The sequence below is a fragment of the Pseudophryne corroboree genome, assembly GCF_028390025.1.
Source record: "Pseudophryne corroboree isolate aPseCor3 chromosome 3 unlocalized genomic scaffold, aPseCor3.hap2 SUPER_3_unloc_21, whole genome shotgun sequence".
In the NCBI taxonomy this organism is placed as follows: Eukaryota; Metazoa; Chordata; class Amphibia; order Anura; family Myobatrachidae; genus Pseudophryne; species Pseudophryne corroboree.
The window spans coordinates 131,547-140,672 of record NW_026967510.1 but is presented as its reverse complement, the minus strand read 5'-3'; the positions used below and the strand labels follow the sequence as shown (position 1 = coordinate 140,672).

General features: G+C 41.9%; 1 pseudogene; it reads right to left on the bottom strand.

Moving 5' to 3' along the window:
* On the bottom strand, positions 1-119 carry LOC134983722 (5S ribosomal RNA; annotated as a pseudogene).
* Between the last annotated feature and the right edge of the window lie 9,007 nt (positions 120-9,126).

Here is a 9,126-nt window from a genome sequence, read left to right as displayed (position 1 = left end):
GAATTACAACACCGGGTATTCTCTGGGGGTCACCCTCACAGATACTGACCCAGCCCACCACCGTTTTGCTTCCAAGATCGGACGAGATCAGGCTTTATCGGTGGGGTATGGTAGTAATTTATGCTTTCATTAAGGCCCATAGATTGTTTAAGTTTCAATAGAGACATAAAAGAGCGCTGATGGTATATAAATAAAAATATTTCTAATATTTATTACAGTTCAACACAATAAAAACAGTTATGCCAATAATAACCAGATAAAATGTAGCCACAATATTTCTGATTGTATATAAACTGTACACAGATTCAGCTGTAATCACTCACATTAGATCGATTGTATTTAAATGCAGCTGAATCAGCTGATATGTGCAGTACTGCGGTCCATTAATTAACATATTAGAGTGTAGGAGGACTCCAATTTATGTATATACCAGAGGGATCCCACGGTATGAAAGTGGATAATTTAAGTAGTTCAATATCCTCACTTATAGGTCAGTGTTCTCACCCAATGTTGGTAATCTCCGCTGGTTCCCGTCAATAGCAAAGTGCAGTGTGAGCTACAAACGGCTGCAGGTATCCTTCACAGATGGACCAGAGGGAGATGCCGCGAGCTCCGATGATCAGTCTGCAGACAGGGGGCCCCGGCACAGCAGAGGGCAGTAGCGTTCCGTCCCGTGTGACAGCAGTGAGGATCAATGAATTTGTTTATAGCAGGGTTAAACGAAGTGGATGAATCTCCTTCAATGGACCGGCAGTAGCTACAACCCTCAATGCGTTTCTCCGCCACAGGCAAACGGCGGTTTCCTCAGGAGATATGAATACCCAATGAAGAAGTAAATGGGTATTTAAACCATTTGTATCCAATTGGCTTTTGAGTGGTGATATGCACACCTGAGTGAATGCTCGGTGTTGCTTAATTTGTATAGAGTTGATCCACATGATGTAATTAATACAGGGGCTCTTTTGTTAAAAAGAAAAAGGAACTATACAGATACAGGTTGAGTATCCCATATCCAAAATGCTTGGGACCAGAAGTATTTTGGATATCGGATTTTTCCGTATTTTGGAATAATTGCATACCATAATAAGATATCATGGCGATGGGACCTAAATCTAAGCACAGAATGCATTTATGTCACATATACACCTTATACACACAGCCTGAAGGTAATTGTAGCCAATATTTTTAATAACTTTATTAAACAAAGTGTGTCTACATTCACACAATTCATTTATGTTTCATATACACCTTATACAAACAGCCTACAGGTCATTTAATACAATAATTATAATAACTTTGTGTATTAAACAAAGTTTGTGTACATTGAGACATCAAAAAACAAAGCTTTCACTATCTCACTCTCACTCAAAAAAGTCCGTATTTCGGAATATTTGGATATGGGATACTCAACCTGTAATATCAAGCTTAAACAATAAAATTAGTACTTATAGTAAATAGTGGTGGGAAAACAAAGAACACACTAATCCCCATATATATGTATATACAGATAGAATTTCTAATGGACACACAGATACCTAATATGTTGCTTTATTACTTTGACATTAAATACGTCTTGCTTTATAGAGATTTATAGAGATTATTTTTTATATATAGTTTGAATATTTATCATCCTCTCTATTCCTTTGAAGGGGTTTCGTGTTTCAAGTTATTCCCACCACTTTCTGAAAACATATATTCAATATAAAAAGGAATCTCTGAGTATAACCATTAATTTAATTAGAAAGCTCCAAGAAACAAGTATTTCAAAAGAGCTCATAATAACTAGACAGCTAAAATAGCTCAGTGAGTAAGTGACTGAGCTACAGTGAGAGATGTCATTGGTTCAAATCCAACCTAGACTCAATTACTTTATATAGAATTGTTCATATGTTTTAATGTTTACAGCCATTTAGAACAGTTGAAGGGCACCCCAATGGTTGTTATTGGAGAATACATTTATATTATAGGTTTAATCTATTAGGTACGTATATTGAGAAGAGGCAACAAATAAATCACAAGTTGTGGCAAGATTAAGGTGGAGGAAATACCTACAGCTGTATAAACTATTTATAACCCACCCAAAGCATATCGGACCAAACCACTGTATTCATAATAGTAGGAGAGAAAATATTCAAATAGATGTTCCTAATGTATACAGATAATAATTAAACAGAAAAATCTTTTCTGAATCATCAGTCATTGTGACAGAGACCATCTGAGTAAGCCATGTGCATCGTCATATTCAGTGTAAATTGGTGAATATATATATATATATATATATATATATATATTGTTGCTCATATCACACTAGACAAAGAATAATCCAGAGATAGATACAAAGTACCATGTGTATAATATACTCCGTAGATATCTCAAAGGATATATATGTATATATAGACTAAGTTTCTTAACAGAAGGATAAGAAAACAGCAATGGAAAAAGAGGGGGAGGAAAGAAGAAAAATAGGAAGCTATAGGATAAAATAGAATAACATACAGATATTGATTCATATATTATTCAGCTCAATGTTTTCGTTGAGACCTAGAGGGAACAAAGTATCTATCATACAAATCCAGTATGCTTCCCTCTTACAGAGGAGGTTATATCTATCCCCACCTCGGAATGTCTGTTTTATATGTTCAACTCCCTGTATGGACAGAACCCCACAATCACCTCCATGGAGTGAGAAAACATGTCTAGGTACACAGTGTTTAGTTGACTTTTTAAGAATGAATCTTCTATGTTCTAAAAACCTAGAGAGCGTATTGTTCTACCGACATATTGGCAACCGCAAATGCAGGAGATTACATAAACCACAAATGTTGTCTGGCAGTTTATATTGCCCACTATATCGAAGTATTCTTTAGTTCTATATGATAAGAATTATGATCGTCAGTGAGGTGGATGGGGCATCCCATTCCCAGCAGGTACAGCACACTATTTGTAAGAGCCGGAGCGGTGCAGGGCTACTGGCTGACAGCCTAGCATCTCGGTGCAGCGGCAGAAGTCTGTAAATGATGGGAAATAACATCTGGCCCATGGCTACTGTGAGGAAATGAGAGGTCTGTGACAATATAGCTATGCCTCATTTCTTATGTCAGATATGTACTTTTTATCCCCATATCCCTATACATTTATCTGTTTCCTCATTCTCCATAACATGTCCATTACTGCTCACCCAATATTGTGTTTAAATCAACCTTAATATTGTTAATATATGCAATTGTGTTACGTTATCTGTTACCCTTTGGAGCAATGCATTCATGTTAGACCTAGTTTTCTATTGTTTACTACCACCACAGTGGACACTCAAAGGGTGAGTCATATAAGGTACCATTGTCCCTTTTTGTTTACTCCCTATTGTCCAACAGTGAGCTGACCAGACATGGGTAACTACCTGGCTCTCTTCCTTTGATGGTAAAACTAGTTATCATCAGGTATAGACCATCAATGATTCCTGATCATCAATGGTTGATAGCCAATCCTAGACCAGAACCTGAGAGACCACAGCCACCACAAGATCCACAATGTGTACCTAGAAGCTGCCACATCTGGCACTTTATTACCCGCCATCAGATCTACCTTCTCCTAGAGAGCCACCTCTCCACATCTAAGCTGGAACTCTGCAGGTTTCCTTCACCACCAGCTTTGATCTCCTTTGCATCAGCATCACGGCCAGCCACACACAGGTCAATGGCATCAGCATTATGATAACATTTTTTTTTTATATTCAAGATTTTTTATTGAGGTTTTCAATTTTGCTTTAACATTTCACACATACAACACACAAACATTATCCACACCCAACATGTGTGGAGACAGCAGTACATGTATGCAGTCTATAATACATTTAGTAAACATTATTACTCATATAACATATAGTCACATAGCAACGGTGTCTTAGTTCAACACATCCGAAGCATAACAGTTCCCTTAAACTCATAAGCATAGCAGAATTGTCACATTATGTTACATATATCATAGCAAGGCAAGACAAGACCGGCCGCGGGGGTGCCCCCCTCACACAACATCCCATACTGACACACGAGGAAGAATACGGGTTTAGTTATATCTCTCTTTGTAATATTTAGAGTCCATCTATCTACCCCATATTGTGGACCATTTCCTCTCCACCTTCCTAGCCAGAAACACAAATTTTTCATGCGCAATTGTTTTGTTGACCAGGGATATCCACGCCCTAGATGTCGGGGCCTCACTGGCCAGCCATAGCCGGCAAATACAGACCCTAGTTAAAGCGCATAGGTTAATAACATATCGCCTACTAGGTGGGTCTAAGGCTTCCTCGTCCACAATCAGCAGTGTACAAAGCGCAGGAGTACATACGAAGGAGGGAATACCTGTGTCACATAAGATCTGTATAACCGCCGTCCAAAACACAGACACGCCAGGACACACCCACAGTAAATGCCAGAAATCTGCATCCACAACTCCACATCTAGGGCATTGCGAGTTGTGAGCACCCCCGATATGTGCTAATCTCACCGGGGTCATATACACCCTGTGTAGAATGTATAGTTGTATTTGCTGGTATCTAACAGAGGAAGTAGAGATCCGATGGGCTCCTATAGCAGTATTCCATGCATCATCCGATAGCGTACCCACATCTGATTCCCATCTACCAACCCGAAGAGCCGTGAGAGGGTCACCGTGGTGCATTTGCAGGATACGACCATATATCCTAGAGACTAAGTGTCCCGAGTCTAGCGTTTGCAACATTGTTTTAACCGGGGAGTCAGCTAAGACTGGAGGGCCATTTGGGAACTGGGCTGCCAGTGCATGTCTCAACCGTAGGAATTGAAAAAAGAACCTTGATGGAATGTTGTGTGCGTGTTGAAGTTGTTGGAAAGAGTTAAGAATCCCATCACTATATACATGGCCCAAAGATGATACTCCCCATCTTCCCCAAACCTCTCGGACCTGAAGATGACACAGTTCCGGTAACCCATATATGTTATCCAAAGGGTTGTTAGGGTCAACGCCATGGCCACGCATCACCGAGTGCACCATTTTCCACACCAGGAGGGGACCGAGATCATTAACCCATTCCCAGACATGTATCAGTTGCGCCGCGTAGTAGTAGAAACGGAAATTGGGGAGGGCCAGACCCTCCATTTCACGTGTTCTGGTCATGGTATCTAGTTTTAAGCGTGCTCGTTTACTGGCCCACACCAGGGAGGAAAACAACCCGTCTATTTGTTTAAAAATCTTCTGTGGAATATAGACAGGTGATTGCTGCAGGACATAGAGAAGCTTGGACTGGAAGAACATTTTAACCATATTAACCCTCCCCCTGACTGTTAAGGGCAACTTACCCCACGTCTGCACCCGGCCGCAGAGATACACTATTTGGGGAGTGATATTAAGAGAAGAGAATTTTTGAGAGTTATTAGACACCCAAATACCCAAATATTTGAATGATTCCACCCACTTCAATGGAAGAACCACCAACGGGGAGGCAGGGACTTCGCCCTTAAGTGGGATAATAGAGGATTTCTCCCAGTTTATCAGTAAACCAGAGTATCGCCCGAACCCATCAATAATTTCCAAGATCCTAGGTATAGACTCAGCATAGCGATCCACAAACATCAGGATGTCATCAGCATATAGGGCCACTCTGTCTTCCCGAGCACTCACTTTAAGTCCATAAATACCCGCATCTGTTCTCAGAAGACATGCCAGGGGTTCAATGGCCATAGCAAACAGAGTAGGGGACAAGGGGCAACCCTGTCGCGTGCCTCTAGATAAGGGAAAGGAGTGAGATACGAAACCATTGACCGCCACCCTTGCCGAGGGAGAGGAGTACATCAGTCGAACATATTTAATACATTTCGGGCCGATACCAAATCTACGCATAACTTCCCATAAATATTCCCACTCCACAGAGTCAAAAGCCTTAGCGGCATCTAACGAAACGACAATGGAGGAGGAAGGGTCCGCCCGGGGGATTTGTAGGTGGGTAAACAGACGTCTAAGATTAATGGAGGTCGATTTATTAGGCATAAATCCCGTCTGATCTGGGTGTATAATGTGGGAAATAACTGTATTTAATCTACCAGCCAATCTCTTAGCCAAAATTTTAATGTCAGTGGGTAGGAGGGATATAGGACGGTAAGACTCCACTTTCTTAGGATCCTTGTCAGGTTTAGGGAGAACCACAATCACTGCCTCCGTCTATGGCGGAGGCCATAGACGGGGGAAGAGACTCCTGTGTAAAAATCTGGCCATATAACTCAAGTAAGCGGGGGACAAAAAAATCCAAGTTATGCTTATAGACCTCGGAGGGTATTCCATCCAAACCCGGGGCTTTACCACTAGGAGAGGCCTCAATCGCTGCTCTAACTTCATCAGGGGAAATAGGCGCCTCCAAAAGGTCACAAGCCTCCCCGGACAAGGTGGGGAAGCAGACACCGTCCAAATAACCATTTAATTGTGATGAGGTACAGTCCAATTAAGATTCATATAAGCGACTATAGAAGGATACAAATTCAGCCGTCATCAGTGGAGTCTGGGTCAGGTGAACACCTTCAGCGCTCACAATCTCTACCACCACACTAGTAGGTCTGTCTCCCCGAGCCAGAGAGGCCAGGTATGTCCCCGGCCTGTCCCCCGTAGCGTAAAAGGTATGGGATGAGAAAAGGAGTCTATGCTGAGTCTTTTCCATTAGGTAGTCTCTCCATTCCCTCTGAGCCGACAACCAGGCTGACTTGGAACTGATCAAAGAATCCTGCAAATATTGTAGTTCTGCAGCGGCACTCCGGGCCTCCAACTCAGCCTCCCTTCTCCTATAGAAGGATTTTAACTCAGACACCCGTTTAATCAAACTCCCCCGTATAAAGGCCTTAAATGTGTCCCATAAGTTAGAGATAGACTGGTCGGTACTGTTCAGCTCGAAGTACTCCCGCCATGCGGCCACCATTTCAGATCCGTCTCCCATGTGAACGAACCAGAATGGGTTAAATTTCCACACAGCTTGGCCTCTATCGCAATTAAAGTCTAAATTAAAGGTCAAGGGGGAGTGGTCTGATATACCTCTAGTCTCATATCTAATGTTACCGACGCGGGGAACCATGTCACTCGAGAGGAGGGCCAGGTCAATCCTAGAGAACGAAGAATGGGAGTGTGAGAAACACGAGTATTGTTTAAGAGAAGGATGTCTCAGTCTTCACGGATCGACCAGGCCCAACCCCGACACCACATTTGCAAACCCAGATCTTCCAGGACCTGCAGCAGACGGAGACATGGAGAGCCTATCCATTACCACGTCTAGCACATTATTGAAGTCCCCCAAGCAAATAACAGACACCCCAGGGGATAAGGCCATGAACCCAGCAACCCTCTTAAGTACATCGGGAGAGTATGGAGGGGGCACATAGACTGCTAGCAGGAGGACAGGAACATAAAATAACCTACATTTCAAAAACACATATCTCCCCCAGGGATCCGTTTGTATAGATTCCATTACAAAAGGGACGGTCCGCTTAATAAGGACTGAAACTCCGCGTGAGGCGGACGTGTGCATAGAGTGGTATGCCCAACACACCCAGGGTCTCTTCAGAGAGAGAATCTTACTACCCACCAAGTGTGTTTCCATAAGACAGACAATATCAGCGGCATAGTGTTTGAGCTGTCGGAGCACAAGAGACCTCTTAACTTTATCATTGAGCCCTCTCACATTCCACGATACCACCTTAATCCCCGTCATAGTACAACAAAGGTATGATCAGTGCATCGCCCAGCGGCCGGTCAGCCCAGTCACATACAGATTCAGTAAGCAGACACCATTGCTTATATTGCACAGTAATAAACCATGTACTTTCACTACATACATTTCCGCTCAAAAAATAAATATAACCCAACACCCTCCCCTTCCCCCCTCCCTGTATACCACCCCCAACATGCAGCATACCTGGATCCCAAAACTGAGTGTACATACCTAAAAATACCTCAGAGAGTGCCCACGTGTCCTATACAGGGTTATTCTACTACACAAATCCGCTGCTAGCTCCTTGTGCTGACCCTTTACATATTTGTAGATATTAATGTCTCCTCTTAGTTGCTGCGTACTCCAGAGACTCTAACCCTTTATTCAATTTAGTAGCCCGCCTTTGAACCCTTTCTAGTTCTCATATCTTTTTTATAATATGGTGCCAAAAATTTAACACAATATTGTGTTTTTCCCCAAAATGCATAATTTTGCATTTTTCTACATTGAACCTCATTCCCCATTTAGACGCCCAGGCTTCAAGTTTAAATAAGTCATTTTGTAGAGACTCCACATCGCTATCTGAATTAATTACCTTACACAGCTTAGAATCATCCACAAAGATTGACACTGTGCTTTCCAGGACTATTCCTAGATTGTTGCTAAATATATTGAACAGTAGCGGGCCAAGTATGGACCCTTGTGGTATTCCGCTAACTACTGGTGCCCAGCTGTAGAACATCCCATTTACCATTACTCGTACTCTGTTATCCAGCCAATTACCTAGCCATGTACAAATAGTATATCCTAGACTAAGTTCCCTTAATTTGATGATCAGTCTCCTGTGAGGAACTGTTTTGAAGGCTTTTGCAAAATCTAAATACACCACCTCCACTGCTTTTCCCTGATCAAGATTCTCGCTCACTTCCTCGTAGAAGCTAATTGTTAGTTTGACATGATCTGTCCCTTACAAATCCATGCTGACTTTTGCTAATAATCTTATTAACCTGCAGATAATCCTCTATGCTATCCCTCAAAATACCTTCCAATAATTTGCCCACTATAGAGGTTAAGCTAACTGGTCTATAATTACCAGGATTATTTTAAGTTCCCATTTTAAATAAAGGCACTACCTCCGCTATGCGCCAATCCTTAGGTACCTTGCCTGATCTGATTGAACTGTGGAAAATCAAGTATTGGGATCTTTATTTTGCTTAGTCTCTCCAGGACTACAAGTATCCAGCCAAGAGTCATTACCTTCACTATCTTTATGCACTACTTTCTCTGACTGATCCTCCCTGGTGAATACTGAGGAAAAAAATTGTTCAGTATTTCCGCTTTTATTTTATCATTGTTTATCAAAGCTCCCAATTCATCTTTTAATGGGCCTACGTTCTCCTTTA